We start from the raw sequence: 22,814 nt of genomic DNA, 5'->3' as shown, positions 1-22,814 counted from the left end.
CTTGCCGATTACATTCCAATCCTCCAGCACCTTCCTGTCTATTGGTATTCAGCAGTCTGTGCACGACTGGAGTGTGTTTACCCTTGTGTCTTTGTTTACATATCCATGCTTCCATTCCTCCCTCAGTGTGTACAATCCTTGCCGATTACATTCCAATCCTCCAGCACCTTCCTGTCTATTGGTATTCCGCAGTCTGTGCACGACTGGAGTGCATTTACCCTTGTGTCTTGTTTACATATCCATGCTTCCATTCCTCCCTCAGTGTGTTCAATCCTTGCCTGTTAACATTCCGATCCTCCAGCACACTCCCGTCTATTGGTATCAGGCGGTCTGTGCATGACTGCAGTGTATTTACACGTGTGCCCTTCTTCGTGCATACATGTTTACATTTCTTTCACTGTGGTTCCATGCCTTTCCTAACATTCACGAGTCCTCCGCATTTATGAGCACACTGCTCTGGCTCACACTTCTCCAACTGAGTATACATTACTCACCCTCAGTTACATTGTTTCAGCTGCGTTTATTTACAAGGACACAAACTTTTTGCCAGTTTGTTGCTGCCTCAAGGTTTCCATTACCTTCTCTCCAGTTACACTTCTTACATGTTTAAAATCTAGCTACAGTGATTTTATTCACACATTCGTGCCTGCCTGGCCATTCGTATGTTTTTCGCAATCTAGCTGTACATACATGTATCTGATCATAAAGTACTTCATTCAAGTTAACACTCCTGTTATCTGTGTCGAATCTCAATCTACTCTTCATTTGAGTGCATGGACGAGGAATTGCTTAAGGAGTAGGTTTCGAATCTGAATGAAGTCTCCCTTGCTCCTGCTGCAATTACTAATCAAAATGTAAAGAAAAGATTGGGCACATGTCATTAAGGTAAGATGGAGAGAAGGCAGCATCAACCATGACGAACAGGGAAGAAAGAAAAATAAAGTCCTGAATAAAAGCATTCAGGAGTTTGAGAAATGTCTGAAACAAAAGAAATCAGATTTCTGGATTTTGGAAGCGGTGGGGTTTAGAGTTGCTCATAAACTGCAACAATGATTTACCTCACAGTTATCCTCAGATACAGACTATCTACAGAAAGACAGCATCTGTTCCTCATCCTTACGAAAGAATTACTCGTTACTCAGCAACACGAACACATCAAGGAACAAGGTGTTCAAACCTCCAAAAACATGGTGTAAGGAGATAAAAGGTGTCCTACAAAACCCAAGAGAAGGGAAAACCACCAAAGGGAAGGTAACCTGCATCTCCTTTCAGCCATAGCACCAATTCTTGTTATCAATTTAACGCAAGAGGAAACTGTAGTGGTAAACAAGGGACTTTTCTGTGGCCTACTGGTCAAAACGCAACCTGTGCAAAATAATTTTTTACCTCCTTAAAGTACTACCAATGCTTTAGCATTATTGCACACCAACACACATTTTAAACTAAACATATTGCCATCTTGTAGTTCAATGTTGTACCCTGCAGCTTCAGGCCCAGCTGTACCAGTGTACGTTTTAAAGTTGGAATGGAAAAGAGAAAACTAAAAGTTTTGCCAAATCAGCTTTCTACCGTACCCCACTCCATCAAGACTTCGAGGTCTTCTCACATTATTCACACGACAAGAACTAGGCACATACATTAGCTGCTATCTAGAGGTTTGTATAGCATCAAATGTATTACTCTCAGATTGTAGCGTTGTAGGAAATGTATTAGAGAAATGCGAAATTTAAGTGAATCTAGCATCACATGCTCCAACGGCTCAGATGGAGAAGTACTGGTCTGTTGCTTTACAAATTCAAACTTAGGATATTTTTACCAGTTGCTGTTTTCTTATCCTCAAACATGTATTAGACCTCAGTGGCCTTTCAAGAGTGCTGGACTTTTTTCCACAATTGAATTTTTTTAATATACAAGAAAGGTGAACTTAAAAATACTTCAAAACTGAACACCAACAGAAAAAATAAAGGCAGAAAACAAATGCCATGGTTGATCACAAGCTAGAAGCCAATTGTATAGAATCAAAAGCAGCATCAACATTAGCTACCACACGTAAAGACAAACAAATCTAGTCACCTAACCCAAGATAGGAGTTTTAGAACACACACAAACTTCGGTCCACATGTCACCAAAAAAAGAAGGATTTGGGAATCTAAGATATGGCTTGTCAATTGTAATAGGAAGTGGTTGATGGGAGGAAGACTGTCACACAAAACAAATGACCGAACTCAACAAGAGCTTTCATTAGCTGAAACATACAAAAACAAGCATTGGCATAGCCAATAGGTCTCGCCTTTGGGGCCTTATAAGTATTTAGTTATGCAGCACAATATCCCTGGTGCAACAACATCCATTGTTGCATGGCTAAACACTTATACGGTCCCAAAGGCGAGACATATTGGCTATGCCAATGCTTGTTGGAAGTATTGTGAGGTGACCTGATGAGCTGTGGAGTGCTTTTGAGGGACAGTTAGAAACAATGGTTGCACTAGGTACAGTCTACATATATATTACTCAGATCTATATTTTGGAAGCACTTTTAAAAGAAATCTTAAACCTAAATCTCCCTGTGCATTTTGTGTCAGTCTATCTTATATTGTTTAATGTCTAACATATTCCCAGTGCTGTCTGTCAAAAGCAACACAAAAAATTCAAGGTCACTCACTGCACCGACCAAATTTCAATGCTGTAGGACTCTGGTGGCAGGCAGACCCCTTCCCCAGGGATCGCGTTAATCAATAGAGGTTTCACAATATTGAAAAGTGCATCTTTCAATGATTCGTTTAACTTGCATTTATTTTTCATTTACGGTGTGTGTTATTTTATATGTGTTAATTAAAAGTGAAAAAACAACAAAATAGTCAAAGAAAATGTTGCTCTTTTTAGCAGCGCATCTGGCCTCGGGATCACAGTTCCCATACTTTTTTTAATGCACATCGATCACTAGATTACACACTTTAAGTGAGGATTTTCAAGGAGCCAGTGCTTTTATCCCAGACCTACATGAAGAGCCGAACTTTCGCCCGTGAAGAGAAAGTGAGACCCGTGTGGGGTTTCTGGATTTTAGATTAATGTGCCTGATGCATGTCCGACCCCCTGAGTCGGACAGTTTTGGAAAGCCCAGCTACTGTAATAGATAAACACGAAAAGCATGCAGCAAAATTGTAAATGAAAACCCCATTCATAAGGCACTTAGCTGCATAGTTTAATGCAAACTGCAGTTTCAGAAAGACACACGTTGGCATGAGTGTGGAACAGGTGGGGGTTTAAAGCCCAGCTTGAGCCAGAACAGCACGTAACTAAAACCATCCACCAGGGAGCTCCATCCTCCTACTGTGGAACTGAAGCTCTCATTCATACTTAAACAATTTTCTTCTTCAGGGAGTAAACAATAAGAACGGCTCAGCTTCAGACACACCGACTCTATACAGCAGCAGAATTAGTAACGCGACCGGTCAAGAATATGCAGAATGAGTTAATCAGGGCACACGTGCAGCACAACAGTACTGTGCCCAGAAGCTGGGGATAGCGCAGCTGTTGCTCATAGAGGCCTGGCCAATTGTGAATAATGGCTCATAGAATGCTTCACTTGTCATGGAGACAGCGCCATGCGCAAGTATTTAATGAGGTAAAGCTGTCCACGTGATCTAATAGTGTTCTCGCGTGCACGCAGGTGGCAGAGCCGCGTGCCATGCCTATTAAACGGAGTTGTGTGCGCGCGCTAAACAGAATTTTTTTTTAAAACACGCGAGTGGTGCGCGCTACAGCAAAAGTGAGGCAAAAGTGAAAGCAGCTGTGGCGAGTGGTGTGCGCACACCATGACGTGAGATGAAAGCCAGATGGCGCCTCTGCTCGTCATTGTGCGCGTAACCACACCCTCTATGCCACCCGTTTGGACTTTTGAAAGCCCACCCACTAAATGTCTCGCAAGAGCAGCGCATGCGCTGGCTCAGGCGAGACCTAAAAAAAAGCCCAACCATGCCACCAAACTAGAACATAATATGAGCAAGGAGAACTGTAAAATTCTGGACATGCTCAACTCTTGGGGAACTGAAGGATGAGCGACGAACGGTTTGGTTACTTTAAGACATCCGATTCAATGCCACATGGACTATAAATCTTTCCTAAAAAGGAAAAGCTGGGCACCCCTCCACTCCATCGTGCCTAATGTCCACAAAACTAGGAACCTCTCACCTCCTTCCAGGTAGAGGAATTGTTTTTCATGCTGGGTTTTTTACCTAAAAACTAGAATAAAATACAGGTTCAAGCAGCATAGCAACAGGATAAACAGATGCTTGACTTCACCTCAATATGCCTCCAGAAATTAAACATCGTAATCTCCTCAAAGGCTGTTTTTTGGGGGGGGAATAGTCTCTGTCAGACAAAGGGAACTCATTCATAGGTGACATATTTTGGGGTGGTTTTATGTATGGCATTTGATGATTTGGACGGTCCCCAAGGGCACATAATGTTATGTTTCAACTCATGGAAATTCAAAAACATTTCTAGCATGGACACCTGCTACATAGAAATAACATTTGACACAGCATTGTACTTCCCCAATATACGTCAACGATCAAAACAATACACAAAACAGACAAGGAAAATATTGTTATTGTATACATTCAGATTAGCATTGCATAACATTCAGAAATTAACTGGATTCCTCTGGGAGAAAGTTTAAGGACAAAAAATAATTGCAGGATCCCCACCAAAATTAAACAACAAACATCTGAGGTGACAGATTTAAAGAAAGAAACTATAAACAATGAAGTACTAATTAAAGGGTGGAAAGATTAAGCCTGTTGGTACTAAAATCAACTAGAATGAATACTACAAGTGCAATTAACCAACAACTGTAATTAGTACAGAATGCAACTTAAAAAGTCAAAGTAAATGAAACATGATGCAGACAAAAATGGTCCCAAGCTAACAAACTACACTATTATTTGACTACTATTTGGAGATAGTTCAGAAACGTAAAAAAATATATTGTGCTCAGCCAAGCAGTAAAGAAACAAACTGGGTTCCTTTCCCTATAAAATGGAAAAACGTATGTGTGATTACTGCTCGTCTGCAAAAGCGCCGCTAACGAAAAAGAATACATGGATTTGACACTTCCCAATCATGAAAAGACCAAGATGCAATACAAATTCGATTACATATGTAATAAAGTGCCCCATGTCTACATTGGCAGCATAATACGGACATTGAAGAATCACATTCAAGAACAAAACTGACAATTGATATACATTCCTATTATTAAAATGATAAATGGAATGCCGCAGATGCACACAAACAAGTTTAAATTGTTTGGACTAAATCATGTAGTACAGAACACAAAAATAGGCGTTCACACAAAAAAACATTAAGGAATCTGGAGTGCAATAAATCCCCAAACTATGTGCAGAAGAAAACGTTGTGATTGTGAACAATGAAGTGCATGTGATACGCAGATAGACAATGTCGAAAACAAAGAATACAAAACAAAGTCAACAGTGAAGAAAAATGGAACCACAGCATTAATCTTAAAACTCATAAGAATGGCACAATAACAAGAAATGCTGGCTCTGTCTATAGATATGCCAGACTTGTACCCAAAAGAGTGGGTATATATATGGCTTACATGCACAACCCTCAATATACAGTGCTGGTAAAGTACAATACCTTCCTAATTTGGATGTAATACAATTCTGAATCCTGTATCACCGGAGGGCCCCGCTAGCAGTGATACCCCCTGCATGATGAGGAGTAGCTTTATTAAATCCCTGGACATGTGAAGATAGAGGCAGAGACACAATGCTGTTGGGAGGTTCACAGTATTAATCAATTAGTGTATGCAGCCCCTAAAGTAAATCATCCCAATGCCGTTGTGGGAACCCTATGTTTTTTAAGAGAAGCCACATACCAGTAACACTGATAGTTGTTTCTCCATGCCCCTGCACACAGATCCATCAGTAACATTAAAAACTGCAGGAACGAGTAAAACACAAAGAGCACCATGAATGCAAGACAAACTTGTACACAGCAAGTCTCAATTTGTTCCCAATACAATAATCTTGCTAAATTACTATACCTATCATGCGGACACTCCCAGAACCAATTCCTAATAGTGAAGTTCTGTCCATACTGTGCTTTAATACAAGGTCACCATTGCCCTGTCTGCCATAGGGCAGATTCTAAGACAACTACAGCCCTGGCATGTTTTCCTGTATCTTTCCACAAAAGAGGAGCCCTGGAACTGCCCTAATCGCCTACTTGCCACCCCAGAAACCAGATATTAAGATGAACTTCCAATCGCTCGTATTTTTGTCTCCCAGAATTGGGAAAAACTGAATTATAAATCTCACATAAAACATTACCATGTCTGTTTAACCCCTTCCATGCTGATGACGGCCCCCAGCCGTCATGCACTACGGGGCTCGTGTGCTGATGACGGCTGGGGGCCATCATAAACCCGCCCACTCGCGATTCTGCTGCACAGGCGCAGAATCGCGGCCACATGGAAGGGGTTAAGGTAGGACAAACTGAGATTTTAACAAAATATAGAAAATGCACATTTTTACTGATTAGAGTTGTTTCTTCACTTTGTTTTACCTAAGATTAGTTTGAATACTTGGCTAGAGAAAACCATCATCATCATAACTAAGATGAATGGCAAACGTATGCAGTGTTTAATGTAGGACATTTAAAATTGCAGTCCACCAACTAATAGAAAACAATCGCGAAAGAAACCAGAGATTCAGCAAAATGTTTACAAGTGTAAGAAGTATTCATCATAACTAGAATTTATTTATTTATTTATTTATTTTGAGAGTTTTATACAGCGCGAACAAGATCTTTGCAGATATCAGAGCGCTTTACAAGTAAAAATACAAAGTAAAAATACAAAGTAATAAAGCGTATATGCAAAGTGATATATGAGGTAGTTAGGTACAAGGTGCTAGTTACATAGGTAGGTCAAAGGACATGAGGTAGGTCACAGGTGTGGTAGTGTAGGTACACTGAGAATAGACAAACAATTGCGTCAATAGCATTAAGTGCAATACCAAGGAGCATATACTTGCTTAAGCGTGTTTAGAGTATTTAGAGTTTAAAGGTGGGCCAAGTTGAGGTGGGTGTGTGCAGGATGTATAGTCCCACAGGTGCGACAGTAGAAGGGAAGTAAGGATCGTTGAGGTGGAGAGGGTAAAGTGTGCAAAGTCAACCAGGTGCGTCAACAATATAACAATATACATAATCAACCAGGTGCATCAAACATTATAACAAAATACAAAGAGTGAGCGTATACAATTACGTAATTCGATAATACGGGTGGTACAATAGGCCAAGGTCGGGCAGGACTTACAGGGCAGATTCATGAGTGATACGGAGTAATAGGTCATGTGTATTTTGCCATGAGGATCGCTTTAACTTCTTTCTTAAAGATTGTGTTGGAGGAGATGAGCCTTGTTTCAGGAGGGAGTGAGTTCCAGATCCTGGGTGCCATTCCTGAAAAGGAGCGTTTATACGTTTTTTCCTTCCGAAATCTTCGAGGTTTCAGCAAAAGATTGTTTGTGCTTCTAGTAGTTCGGGAGCCACCCGAAATTGTCAACTTTTGAGTGAGGTAGGCGGGTGAATTCAGATGCACAGCCTTGTGTGTCATGCATGCGATTTTCAGTTGAATTCTGGCTTCAAAAGGTAGCCAGTTCAGTGATTTAAAGTCCGGGGAGATATGCAAGTGTTTTTTTGAGCCTGTGACGAGTCTCGCTGCGGCGTTAAGGGACGCTCTTAGGGGTGCCGTTGTAGTTAGGGGGAGCCCGCAGAGGGCGGTGCTACCGTATTCTATGTGCGGGATGACTATAGATTGTACTGCAGTTTGGAAGTCTTTGGCAGGAAGGAAGGGTTTAAGTTTTCTCAGGGTATTGATTTGGAAGTTCGCTCCTTTGGTTGCCTTGCTGATGTGCTGCTGCATGTTGAGATTGGTGTCAAGTGTAATGCCTAAAGATTTTGCTGAGTCTACTACGATGGGCTGTACATTTAGAGCCGTTAATTGCTTAAGCCATGTTTGAGCCGTGGATATTTTAGCGGGAGGTGAGATCAGGAGGAACTCGGTCTTCAGAGCATTGAGTTTGAGGTGATTCTCAGCAAGCCAGGATTGGGTGTTTCTGATCGTGGTGTTCAGCAGCATGATGTCCTTGGGAGATTGTATTTTGAGATAAAGTTGGGTGTCGTCGGCATACATGTGAAAGTGCACATTAGAAGCCTGTAACAACGTAGTGAGAGGTTCCATAACTAGGTTGAACAGTGTTGGGGAGAGGGAGGATCCTTGAGGGACGCCTAGCGATACAGGTACCGGAGAGGACAGCAGGTTGTTGCTTTTGATTCTTTGTGTCCGGTTGTGTAGAAATGAGGTGAACCACTTTAGAACAGTCCCAGATATGCCCATTCTTGTGTTTAACAGTTCGAGTAAGTTCTCATGTTTAACTGTATCGAATGCTGAGGAGAGGTCCAGAAGGATGAGGAGACAGGTATCGTTTTGGTCTAGGATTTGGAGGGCATCGTCCACTATGTGAGTCATGGCAGTTTCGGTACTGTGCCCTGCTCGGAAGCCTGACTGATGAGCGTTTAGGAGATCAAACTTATCTATGTGTTTAGTCAATTGTAGTTGTACGCATTTTTCCAACAGTTTAGCGAGAGTGGGAATGATTGTAATAGGGCGGTAATTGTTTAGATCAGTGGGGTCTGCTGTTGTTTTTTTTAGTAGCGGTGTGACTTGCCCTACTTTGAGGGCGTTGGGGATGGATCCTTGTTGAAGAGAGCTATTGATAATCTTAGACCAGAGTGGGAGAAGCCAGGGGGAAAAGTCTTTTACAGCGTTAGCAGGAAGGGGGTCAGAGAGGTGATTGGAAGGTTTCAAGGCGCTGAGCAGTCTGCCAATTTCTTCTACGGAGTAAGTGTCAAAGGATGACCAAGTAGCATTGTTCTTTGGTTGAGGCACTGCTGTGTGTCGGGGGTTGGAGTACAGGATAGCGTCATTGAGGAGATCGCTTCTTATTCTCTCAGTTTTTTGGATAAAGAAGGCAGAGAAGTCTTCGCAGGAAGGAGTAACGTCCATGGAACTGATTGTCTGGGGTTGCTCTTTGGATTGTGTTCTGACTAACTCAAACAGTTTTCTTGGACGGTTTTTAGCTTGGGCGAGCTGGAGGCTGAAGAAGTCTCTTTTTGAGCGTTTTATTTTCCTGAAGTAGGCGTTTCTCTGTTTCTTTAGACTTTTTAGGTGCACTGCAGAGGGGGCTGACCTCCAGGTGCGCTCTGCCATTCGCATCGCCCGTCTATCCTCATTGAGGCTTCCGTCATACCATGGGTTGGAAGTCTTCTTGGACGAGACTCTTTTTAGTTGCATGGGCGCCACCTCATCGATTATTGTGGACATAGTATTGAGATAGTGGTCAGTCAGAATTTGAACGTCTGTATCGCCGGGAGGGGGAAGTAGCCGATTGCAGCTGTTGGGTGGTAGGGCGTTTGGGTTGAGTTTCTTCAAGTCTCTTTTCCACACTTTGTGCTTAGGGGGTTGAACTGAGTTAAGTCTGGTTTTTTCCTTGATGAGGAAGGAGACAATATGGTGATCTGACCAGTCACAAGGTTGGATTGACTCCAGTTGAATAGCGCCCTCTTTGGAGATGATAAGGTCAAGGGTAGAGCCTCTCTTATGGGTCGGGCTGTTGCATATTTGGTTGAGATCAAGTGCGTTGAGAAAGCTTTTGAGGCTGTTTACCACTGTGTCACTGCTGTCATTCCAGGAGATTGTAGTCGCCAAGGAAAATTTGGGTGTGCTGCCGTCCTGAGTTGGCTGTAATTGTATCCATGAGTTGTTGGACGAAGGAGAGATTGTCCCCAGGTGGGTGGTATATAATGTGTAGTGAGCATACCGGTTTGCTTTCGCTGATGATATCAAGGCAGAGGTATTCACAGGAAGTAAGAGAGGAGACGGCCACTTTGGAGACTGAGAGGTTGCTTCTGTAGATGCAGGCAATTCCACCGCCTATCTTTTTGTCACTGTCAAGTCTAATGATACAGTAGTTGGGAGGGACTAGGATATCCAGTATAGGTGTAGAGGAATCAGACAGCCATGTTTCAGTCAGAATGGCTAGGTCCAGTTCCAGGGACATGATGAGGTCGGCGACCTCCGTGGAATGTCTTTGGGCCGATCTGCAGTTGAGAAGTATGCATTTAAGGCTAGGGGTGCAAAGGGTGGAGGATGATTCCAAAACGAGGGGTACATTAGTGAGGTTGTTGGGGACAGCGCCTCTGTTGTTATCCTTTTGGTGCCTGAGGTGGTTTGAAATAATCGTTGGGATGGACATGTTGTTGGTAGCTAGTGGCTTTTGGGGAGCCGGGTCGTAAGAGTGGAGAAGGGTGTGTACGTCAAGGTCAGAGATCGTGTTGGTGGTGCGTCTGGGGCGATTGGTGGTATTGCAAGAGGGGGTAGAAGTCCAATGTGGGGAAAGATGTGTGATGAGGCGAGTAGGAGGTGTGGAGGAGGTGTTGTTGGGTGTAGAGGAAGGAGGAGTATTGCGCTTGGTAGTAATGAGATTGCAATTGTTATTGCGATTGTTGGTATTGCAATTGTTATTGCGATTGTTGGTATAGCGAAGGGGGATAGAGGTCCGGTGTGTGGAGTGTTGTGTGGTAGGGCGAGTAGGAGGTGAGGGGGACGTTGTGTTAGGTGTGGTAAGGGTGGTGATGGGGGGTGGTGTCTGATGGGGTGTGTGAAGAGCAACTCTTTAATGGAGTGAAATTCTTCTTTCAATTGGAGGAGGGTGGACATAATAATGTCTAAGGTGATGATGGGCGCGGTGTTGGGGGAGGGTACTGGCGCTGAACCGGCGATTACGTTGACAGGGGGCAGTCCGGGTGGAGAGGCGGAGCTGTTGGGGGCGTTAGCGAGAGGATAGGTGTTATTGGGAAGCGCATCCGTGCTAGGGGGGGAAGGGAATAAGGGGGCGATGTGATGGCTGGCTGTTGTGGGGGAGGAGGTGGAATATTGAGGAGTGAGCGAGGGGGGTGGGAGGTTGAAGGAGGGATGCAGGCTAGGCGTGGCGGGAGTGGTAAGTGTGGGGGGGGCGGAAGTCGGAGAGAGAGTCATGTTGTGTGGGGTGCCATTGGGGGAGGAGGGGTGCTCTGAGAAAAAATGTGCGGGGGAAGGTACGGGAGTGCAAAGTGTGGGGGGGGAGACAGGAGAGGGGAGACAGAATGATTAGCAATCAGTAAGTTCTAACTCAAGAAATAAATGAAATAAAAAAGACCAAGAAAAATATGAAGATAAAATTAGGCGTGGCGATAATATTGTAGCTATGAGTGTTATAAGTTACTTAAGCAGCTCCAGCCTAGTTGAAGCTGTGCATTGTCTTAGGACATATATGCACATTCTATGGTACACTTGCAGCTTCTATGATCTGAATTACGCAGTTCATTTGCTAGCTGTGCTTAGCATGACTGCGGGTGGGGACTTCTATCTCTGCTACAATAAACTACATTCACTAAGTAAAATTGAAATGTGTACCCCAGAGAGAACTTGAAAGAATTATCGAAATATATGTAACAAGCTCCCTTTCCCTAGGACGATTTTTACTTTCTCCACAGAAACACACAAAGTATCTAAAGTACAATTTTATTATCCATCTAGAAATTACATGAATTTAAGCCATAAGAGCGCACACCATAAAAAACCATTATTCATTTGTAACATGAAGTGGATATAGATTATGTGTTCTTCCAGAGAGGGCACATAAATATTACATTCATGTATGCACATACCCCGACCTGCTGAATCCATATCAGTCCACATCTTATGCTACTTGAACTTCCAAATGTAATCGTACTGAGCTCTTCACACTAGACTCACTAGCCCAGGCTGCATAAGCATGAACAGTGCTTAGTTTGTAAAATGATAAGTGATGGGACCCAAATTTTGTTTAGAAGCTAGCGGTCGCACAATCAATGGTCACAGTGCCGACTACAAAGGCTGTGTGCACTTTTGATTCCACCTCATTCCTCTTTAGACCTCCACAAGACACTCCCTCTCTACTTTGCCACTATTTCTCTCTCCCTCTATTCCTCCTCCTTTCCCCTTCTGTTCTTCTCTCTCTTTATTAGGATCAAAGGTTGTTGAAGGAAAAATAAGTACAGGTTACCAAAAATGAGTGCCGTTGGGCTCCACCTGCAATCACCAGCTCAAATTAAGCACCAAGCATGACCCAAAATGTGTGTAAATATAGTCTCTAAGAACAGAACTGCCATCCAATAACAGAGTGTACTGGAACAATGAAACAACAGAATAATACACATTCCCTTTAATGAGAGACACAATTAAGAATACATATTTATATATAACTAACGTTTCTATAACAATATCAATTAACTCATTTTTCTCTCGACTATAAATGTGCATGCAACTGATGGGTATACAAACTCTCATAAGACTGCATGATACACAACTAATGACAACATTTACCATCAACATTACAAAATAACTCTGGATCTCTACCAAGAGAGTCAATGAATTGTCAGAGGTAGTAAGCAACAAATAAATCTAGAATACAATACAATGTGTGCTTTTGTTAACATTCTAGTACTAGGTGTACAGCTCTTTCATTATTGTTCATGTGTTTACATTCCAGAGCCTGTGTTGTAAGTTATTTGGCTATTATCACTACATCTCTGTTCACAGTGCTCCCTCGGGGTTTACATTCCTAACTCTCTACACTTAAATTCCTTCCTGTCAGTATAAAATCTAGGTGATTTCATGTTTGTGTATTTCTCCCTCTGGGTTTAAATAGCTCTTCCTCATATGTTTCACATAAATATATGTAGGAAATTGGGAGGAGCCAAAATTGTCCAACAATTAAGATTGCTGGCCTAAACCACATACTTCTTTATGCCTGTAATTCGGACTCACTATCTGGGGTCCTCATCTACTCTCAGTTTTAATAGGTTAGCTTTAATAGGTTCGTTTTAATAGGTTTGATTTGCTTGGACCTTTCATTATGGAATTGTGATCAAATAAAATTCCCTTTATGTAACAAGGTGATAAGGCCTTCCCCGATACCAGCGCTTCATTTTACCAAGTAATACAACAATAAGCATATTCGGCAGACCCCTGCTGGCTCAAATACATAATGGTATAACTGATAAAAAATATTATTTCCACGGCCCAATATTTGTTCTCCAAAGAGAGCGTGAACATCACAAAGTAATCTTTAGTATAAACAGGTCACAGGCATAATACCCCTGCAATTGACACTGTTGGTGGTTTGATTCTAAAGATTCAGCATACTATGGAAGGCTGGAACAGAACAAGTGATAAATCCAGCTATAATAGAATACCTCCATTCCTTATGTACAGGTACATTTGCAGGAATCAAATATGTAATAGCGAAAAAATCCACTTACAAGGTGTGTTGTGTTTGTCCTGGCCATATATTCAAGAAAAGCTCCAAAAGGAATCATTTAGATACTTTATAGGGGCTACTGTATTCAGTAGCCCAGTTATCACAATAAATGTATGAGAAATTTTAAGATGATTCATGTAATTGTTTTACAGTGAACAAAACATTTTTTTGTACAAAACAGAAAATCTAAAGATGATAATTCCAACTCGTGAATAGGTGCTGCAAGTGACGGTGCAGTGTAGGTGAAAAAGAGTCCATGAACAAGAAGAGAACAAAATGCAGCACACATAAACAGTACATGTCTTAGCCATCTGGACATCAAATAAAGAATAGAATCCACCCAAAAATATTTTTGTTAGTGTTTCTTAGAGTTTTGTTCTATATAAAAAAAAATGAATCATCCTTAAGATTTCTTACACATTGATTGTGATAGCAGGGCAATGGAATAGAATAGCCCCTGCAAAGTAATTGAATATTTCTTTTGAATGATTCCTTTTGAAACTTTACTAGTATATATGGCTTTGATTAACCGAGTTCCACTGGAATACAGGGTAACCCATATTCTGTCCTGGTAAGTGTGTGTACTTGCATTAGCTACCTTTTGCCTTTACTTCAATGACCTTACCTGCTATATAATAGAATGGAACATTGATGTCCCTGGGATGGGTGGATTCTGGTTTCAATTTGCTCTTCACAGAAAATGCCTAAACCCATGTTAAGCGTTGCCTACACAAACTCTTTCATGGCAGAGTTCAGTACGGTGACAGGCAGAAATACCGATGCATTCAGAAAAAACTGTTTTATAATGGTCATGAAAACTCCTATTTAGTTTCATGAATAAGCGGTCGCTGATGCTAGTAACGGGAGGAAAAATTAGAAATTCGCTCAGACGTTGCCAGCACCTCTTGAAGCATATGCAAACAGTATCATTATTACAACAATATATGATGTGGAATTATGGGGGTGACTAACTGTGGAGATTTTGCTAAACCAGAAAAAAGATTCCTAATGTTAACATTCCCATAATTTTACTAAAATCTAAATTGAGCGTTAACAACCACACTGAATAGCTGCCTTAAAAATTACATTGTATTGCATGAGTAGTGGTTTAAGTCTAAAATGTCAATGTTGCAACAAAATGAAAAGGAAATATTAGTGCTAGATAGGGCCATGATTGAGGCAATCACAGCTGACTTGGGCTACTAGATACAGAACCATATGGCCAAGAAACATGTGAAAGAAAGAGTTTTCTGCAGTATAATAAGATACCAAGAAGATTGCTCGTCGAGAAAAAACCTCAGGTACAACCTAAAGTGTTTTTTATTAATGAGAGCAAGCCTCTTTGTACGGGAACAAAAATCCACTCATTTGCCCCCTAATACCCTTTTTTTTTGTCTACATTTTAAGGTAATGAGGTTGGAAGAATGGCTGAAAAGGACTGTTAAAGCACCATAGTTTGTGCTACTAGGGCCTCAGAATAAGTTACCCCAATACATAGAAAGGATTGGAAAATCAGGAAATGTGAAAGAAAAGGCTATACTAAACCATTGAAAATAGAAAAATATTTTGATAGCCATTGCCATGAAGTGGCCTTCAGATTTCCTGTGCCTATTTTGATAGCTGTAGATTTATAATTTGTACCCAAACGTTGCGTTTTATGGATGCCATGCCACAGAAAATACTGCCTTAGCTACTTGTTGACCCTATGCACAACTGCCGCAGGTAATATGAATTTATACTCTGGGGATTCAAAAGGTACACTTTTTCTTGTAGGTCCTTAATATTACTATTTTTTAATTGGCATCTAAAAGTTGGAATGTAACAAATAATTTTAGACTCAAATTTACATGAGACCATGGGATAACTGTAGCTTACGTTTCTTCTGAAAGTTGCAGTAGACTTAAGTAGGTGCACCAAGACCCGGGAACCTATTGTTCAGTGTAAAAATGATCAGATTATTGTGGACTGGATACTCAAATGAGCCACAAGTTAGTGAATTGTGGGGAGCAGTATATGACTCTAGTTTTCACATCCAATGAATTGATGTTTTAGTTAAAAAAAATCAACAAACAATACATACATTTACATAAAATGTAAGCACTATTATAAAAATCAGAGAGGAAACTTATTTAATAAAGCTGCAAGTTACGTTCGGAAAGTCCGATACAGTGATTCTAAGTGTGCATATTTATTTTGGTTGCAGTGGTTCGCATATACGATCAAACTTATTAAAGAAATGTACCAGAGTCCTCTCCTGAATTTAAGAGAGAACAGGTCAAGACATACATTCACTGAAGTTAGGAATGGAGTCAAGAAGGTCAGTTAAACTGGTATTCTCACAGACTGTCACTACGTAAGATTTCTGTAGTAATTAGCAAAACAAACAACGACAAACCAAAGAACACAAAATTGAAGCTAAAGAATTATTGCATGGAACAATTTCTCATACACAATATTACTTAAAAACAAGAACACTACTAAATCCAATTTGCAAATAAATTCATACTTGTTTACAATCTTTAAATTGCTTTTGGATTCTGGGTGGATGCTTTGAAATATAAAACACTAGGTAAAAAAAGGTTCTTTTAACCCTAGGGCCTGAGAAGTCCACTTCAGAGACAATGCCTTTGTAGACTTTTGAATAACTGCCTGTACCATGCAGTTTTCCCCAAAACATACACAAGAGAATAACGTAAGAGTGCATCCCGCCTTTGATCTAGTCAAATAAACTATGATCAAGTCTACAACGGAATGAGGTGCTAAATGGGGCTCAAATAGAATCAGTTCAAAAGTATCCGCAAAGGATATCACCTAGCTCAAGGCTAACTGCCTACAGAGAAGCAGAGTGCTGCAGACCCAGAAAATGTTGCCAAAGAAGATGATTTTTTTGAGTTTGAACGAATACATTTATGACTAGATTGATTTAATCCGGTCTCATTGCATATTCTTCTGCTTATATTTCTGCTTCTCTATACATAATCATGCCTCTGGTTTTATAGCCACAGCAACATTTGTAATAATGCCTGCATGTTCTTGCATGTGTACACTTTGTGTCTTTATCTGCCTTCCTGAGTCCTTGTTTAACTGTTTGTCTTGGTTCATGGGCATACAGAATGCTTTTATTTATATGTCACTGACAATACTCAAACCTGTCAGACAGGTTTCGGATCCTGCTTCCCAACTGAACCATTTTAAATACCCTTTAAATGAGAATGCCCACATGATATTGTCTCCACGAACATGACCCCAACAGCATCAAGAGGTTTAGGAAAACCCTAAATCCCAAAATAACGATTCCAAATCCTTCTGAACATGTGGCATTGCACCTCAGGAAGTCTGTATTTGTTTTCATTCTGAAATCCCTATTTACAAATAAACTTTGGTGTTAACCTTTATACAGTGCGAGCTTTTGTTTAGAACCATACATCCGTAATGCTTTTTATATTTACTATGGCACGGTGTAGTCTTGTTTGCAGCCCCCATGTGCTTGTTTCCCTCTGTGGCTACAAACGGAGTGTCGCAATATTAGAAATCAGGTTTACAAGTTTGCCTATAAGCTTTCTTTCATAAGCATTGTTTGTTTACATTTGCTATGCTTGTTTCCAAGACTGCCACTGTGTTCCAACTCACTCAGTGTGACAGTGTGTTTGCACTTCAAATTCTTGTCGATTGAGATTGATGAAGTGTCGATACTAGTTCTTCAGAAATGGTGGGTCAGTGAAGAAACATTAATGGAGCTTGTGCTACCTATAAAATAAAACAATAATTGAATTTAATAATTAAAAATTCTACCCATTAGCGTTATCATTGTCACGTGTAGATTCTAGTATGAAAAGCTTATTCTACTAACCTACTACAGTCCCTCAAAGTAAGTGTTGCAATTCTCACTTGCCTTTATAGGCGCTATCATTAAAGCTGTGGAACATTAAAATTGTGACAATATTGTGAACATCGCAAAGCGTAGTCTGTGATCAGGATTTATACCCTGGAGGGTTTTAGCATTTTTTTACTCCCATGTTTTAAGTATGAGCAAAGCAAATCAGTCTAAAATGTTTTATCTCTAAACAGTTTTCGACCGCTGTGCCCACCTCAGATTGAGTCACTAGCCATGTTCAAATTTCCTAGTTTTGTAGGAGCTACATTAATATGTGATGCTCAGTGCCCGCCCCATAATCTGTTCTGCGGCAGTTCCAGGCTCTGTTAAATTAGATGCCCTGTTGGTTCTTAGTGAAACAGTTCTTTGCCATATTAGGTAGCAACCCAATGTTACCCATGGAGTAAGGGTTAGGCCGAAAGCTAAACTTAAGGTCCTACACCGTCTAGCCCACATTGTACATCTTTGACTAGGAGTGGTCACTTTCATGTTGTTTTCTAGCCTTACATTACAGTATTATTCCTTGTAACCTTGCTTTTCTCTTACACTGCTGATTAGCTGCAACACCCATGACTGCTTCCTGGACTATCCAGGGCCACAGCTAAAGAGACTGTTAAGAGGATCGCGAACAAGGTTTTCAGTTGTATTGTAGAAGCAATGGCTAGATTACCAGGTGATTAGTTTGTGTCTTGAGGTGACAATATAACTCTACGGTAGAACTCCCAATACAGTTTGTTTAACACCGTAATTGTGTGACAAGGAAAGTAAGAGCGCAAATGAGGTTTCACTTCTTCTACAAAACCACTAGCTAATTTATGTCATAGGTATTTCTTCTATATTATAGTGACACTTTAAATTATAAGTAGAACCCCCATTAAAGTTAGTTTCCTTGTGACACAATTAGTGTGTTAAACAGAGATTGTGGATGAGATTTTCCTTCTATTGCACAACCAACAACTAGTTAACGGCATGGTTAGTACTTATATCTAGGTGTATGATTTCTCTGTTGGCTTTCCTAATTGGTTCATATCTAGGCAGAACCTCCATTAAAGTTGGTTTCCATGAAACACAATTGCTGTGTTAAACAAGGATCGCAAATGAGGTTTTACTTCCAACGCCTTCAAGTACACATTAACTTTACCTTTTTCGGCAGTAACATAATACAACCTGTAGAGTAAAAAAACCACATCCATTCAATTGGTACATCAAAAAGAAGGATAAGCAAGTTATATTTTACCTATCCTGCGATCAACACTTTTTTCCAGATACTGAATAGCTAATGAACTTGTCTGAGACCTTCTGATTGCCAAACATGCCTGAGAACCTATGATTTATTAAACTCCCCAGTATCCGGCGATTGCAGAACTTTCCTGAGGTACTGTGATCGCAAAACATGCCTCAGACCATGCAATTCATAGACCTGCCCAAGATCCAGTGGTTGCTAAGTGTCTGAAACCCCCCAATTGCCAAATGTGCCTGCAACCCTGAAACAGAAAAACTTTCCAGAGTCCCTGTGGTGGAAAAACTTTCCTGAGATCCTGTGACTGAAAAACGAGCCCGAGATCAAGTGATTCAAGCAATCACATTTCTTGTAAAGCGAGATTACTCACCCGTTAGGGTCTCAGGTGCTGAGTGGGGGAGGCGGGGGTGGGGGGGTTGTGGTTCAGTCAAAGAACCAAGTCTTGAGATCCTTCCTGAATTGCAGCAGCAATGGTGATTGCCTGGGGGGCAGGTGAAAAACTTTCCTGAGATCATGTGATTGAAAAACTTGCCTCAGATAATGTGATTGAAAAACGTGCCTAGTGCTGGCCCTGTGGATGGTCACTGGACAATTGTCGACATAAGCAATACTCATGGGTTTCAGCAGCTAAGCCAGCCGTGCAGTGAGACTCCGCCTGGATCTGATTCACTTGTGCAAGCAGTAACACAACAGGCACGGCCTGACAAAGAGACTGCATGAATGTTCCCAGATTGCAGGTATTGGGAACTTGGCCAAAATGAGCCAGTAGAGGTCAGAAGAAAATAAGTAAATGCGTGTGAGCCAAACAGCAGGCTCAGTTCCTACACTTGTCACCGAGCTCCCCCACTCACAGGCTACGGGCCAAGAAATTGAATTGTACCTTCAGAGACTACCCGGTAATCACAGAGGGAACTTTCCCCATTAGTACCAGGAAATGCCTTTTGTACATTATATTAAATATTTTAGTTGTGCTGATAGTGCAATCAAGTACTTTTCTTCTGGGAAACCAAAGTATTGGCATGACAATTTATTACGTGTTAATTGCCTTTTGGTGAGTTCTTAAGTCTCTAATCCTACGCCACCCCTCGAGTACACCGTGGACTGCTCACAGAGGCTCCAATGAGATGGAGGTGCTACAGGGTTCCGTTTTGAGAACGTTTAAGTCCAATGGGTAGTGGTGGTAACTGGCCCTCAAACTTCCCAGCTAAGTCCGGTAACACTTGACTTACCACGGACACCTGAAAAACAAGCATTGGCATAGCCAATAGGTCTCGCTTTTGGGACCTTATAAGTATTTAGTTATGCAGCACAATATCCTTGGTGCAACAACACCAATCGTTGCATGGCTAAATACTTATAAGGTCCCAAAGGCGAGACCACCAGTTTATGTGACTCTGCAAAAAAGCACAACATTTCATCCCTGTACATATAAGAAGAAAATGCAGAGATTCCAAAAGAGACAACACTTTTATCTACAGAGTAAACCAGCTCAACAATGGGTGTCTGTTTCATTCATATGCTGTGGGAGTGTCCACAGATACAACCTTTCTGCAACAAGACAAAGGACCACATTTCTAGGATGATCTGGAATCCATACAAAATGCTAGCATTACTGGGAGTCCCGTGGAGGGGAGCACAGACCTCCCAAAGAGCAATAAATTATCCTGTAACATTGCAATATTGGTGGTCAGTGGAGACATATTGCAGCTGTGGAGTTGCCATACATTGCTCTCCGTACATAAAAGGTATAGGAACTTAGTGTTGTGTGTAGTAGCAGAAGCAGTGGGCTATGCAGGACATGGATGTCCCATGAAGTGCAAGAAAATATGGCGACCGTGGCTAGAGTTCTGCAGCTTTATTTACAAGAGGCAGGAGTTGATGATGCCCAGGAAGAGGTGCAGGAATGCTTCACAGCCTAGAGAAGAAATACCAGTCAAGGGACAGTCTCCTTGGGTGTAGACGAGACTTAGAAGGCAATGATGTTTATAAACTGTTGATGGTGAATAGGTGCTGTGACAAGATGAGAGAGGCGGAATGTTCAAGTGATACCTAACAATAGGTTGAGTTACATTTTCGAAAAGATAGCAACAACAACATGTTTTTAAGACACAATAAAGGTGGATGATAAAAAAAAAAAGAGATTCGTGTCAGCACTCCTGAAAGTGGCCTGTTTGAAAGCACTGGCAATCGAACTCTAAAACAAGTCCAGACGCCAAACAAGATCAATAGTTGGAAGTCTCTGCTATGTGTGTGAAAAGGGACGTCAATTTGTATCCATTTTAGAATTTGGCTTTGACTGAAATGCCTATTAAAATCTATTTCCAGTCATTTTTAGAGTGCTTAGTGGAATATTCAAAGCACAAACACCAGACAATCTGATGGTATGGTTGGTTTCCCACTAGTTTAAGTTTAGGGCTATTGGTAGGACAGTGTGCGATGGGGTGATAAACGAGAAAACTGCAGAAAAGAGACCAGAACATTTGCCAGATTTCACAAACATTTTGCAGGTAATTTTTCAACATGGAAAAGCCTGTAAGACGACGCCTATCAACGTTAGGAGTTAGTTGTCCTTCCTTATCCCATGGTGGATAAGTGGAGTGGACACCGCCACATTGAATGATAGTGTGGGAGAAGAGGTTTCGATAAAGTGAAAAATGATTTCTTTGTGGAGGAGGTAGGAAAAGAGTGATCTAAACATATGCAGATCACGGCATGACAATGACTTACTCAGGGGTAAATTTTGAGAAGTGGGAGTACCACGGAAATCAATAACTTTTGAAAGTTTTTAGATTGATGGTGAGTCCCAAAAATGTCTCCAAACAAAGGAAGAAACTTACCGGAGTACATTTCCAATTTTGAAAGTTGGGTGTGTGAATCAGCCCGAAAGTGATTTCCCCATAATGTTCTTAATATATGGAGCTTCATTCTACCTTTGGATTGTTTTGACATGCAGTAAATATCCAGTGTGTTATTATTACTCAGTTCAATGGTAGTCTATTTTCCAGCCTCAGGAGGATGGGCGGTGGGGGAGTGGGTCCCTACCAGGATTCGAACCCCTGACCTGCAGATCACCACCTGTCAGAGGCGAGGGTTTAACTCACTAAGCCATCCCAGTCAGCATGTGAATTGACAGTCAATAACATGGTCTTTGGACGCGGCTTTATGGAACTTCACATCTGCCCACAGGATAGACGCAAGTACTCAAACTAATAGTTGGGTAAGTACAAGGCACAGGGACTAGCACAGCGTTTAGAGAACGGCTTCAAGGAGCTGCAGCGGGTAACATGCGATGTGACCCCTGTAATGGCTCCTTTGGAGAGGGCCCACCGAGGCTGCTGAAACGGCGGAAGAGTGATTCTGCAGTACTTCGGAAAGAGTGGGAAACTAAGAGCCCCTTTACAAGCTTTAACAGCTAGCTTCCTGTTGATGAAACGGAATGACCATTTTCGGTCTTAGACTTCCTTTAGCGAAGAGAAAAAAACTAAGGAAGTATTCTCCTCTCAGAAAGGCATTAAGTTCACCACATGTACAATAGCAAGCACACTTAAGCTGCAGCCAGTCACAGTAGTGTTCGTTTGACTTTAAAGAACATTTTTCAATTTTGAAAAAACGCTGACACGCTCCTTTGGTGCGGGTCAAATATTTATTCTTGCATACAAATTATAAATGTATCAGTATAGGGTTTTACACAGAGTTCAAGGAAAACGGAAAAACCACTCACCCAGCATCTTACAATGAATGCCACCAAAAAGGGAAAACAGGCGCCATCGGGCCAGTTCAAATCAGAATCTTAAATTCCAGGGGACATCTCCATTCTTCTCAGGAAAATCACAAATGTCCAGCTTAAGGGCCACTGTGCGGAATGCAATATGGGTGTTCATTATGCGATTCATAAAACTGTCACGATTTTACAAGAGTTTGATGCATCTGTTGTCATGGTTATTGTATTGCAGTGCAACACTGGGTGATGCAGAGACCGGCTGACAATACACCTGGCAGGAAGGTGCCCACCTATTCCTGTGTTTATGAATGTGAACCACTCGCACACACCGCTCCCGGGTTTATGAATAAAACGCTGGATTCATTGATACTGCACACACGTCTGCTGGCCCCAGAGAAAGGTGGCTCACCCCTCTCCATATGATTTTTCATCTCCCGGTGAAGAGTATTGTTCTTCACATGAAAACAAGTCACTTTGCTGCTTTTTACAGCCAGGGCTGCATTTGGTAATTAGACACAAGCCTTCTTCGGTCACGTTACTGAAATTCGG

The 22,814-nt window shown here is 41.4% G+C and overlaps 1 protein-coding gene across 6 annotated transcripts in view; it reads right to left on the bottom strand.

Moving 5' to 3' along the window:
• ATN1 (atrophin 1) overlaps positions 1-22,814 on the bottom strand; it is a 200,559-nt gene that overhangs the window by 160,836 nt on the left and 16,909 nt on the right. The window contains exon 2 of one of the 6 annotated variants that reach the window (XR_013598477.1): positions 17,061-17,177. The exons of the other annotated variants lie outside the window; for them this stretch is intronic. The gene's annotated coding sequence lies outside the window, so the exon portion shown is untranslated. The remainder of the gene's footprint in view (positions 1-17,060; positions 17,178-22,814) is intronic. 6 annotated transcript variants of the gene reach the window in all.

This window comes from Lissotriton helveticus, chromosome 7, assembly GCF_964261635.1.
Source record: "Lissotriton helveticus chromosome 7, aLisHel1.1, whole genome shotgun sequence".
Classification (NCBI taxonomy): Eukaryota; Metazoa; Chordata; class Amphibia; order Caudata; family Salamandridae; genus Lissotriton; species Lissotriton helveticus.
This window is presented reverse-complemented; position numbering and strand designations above follow the sequence as displayed.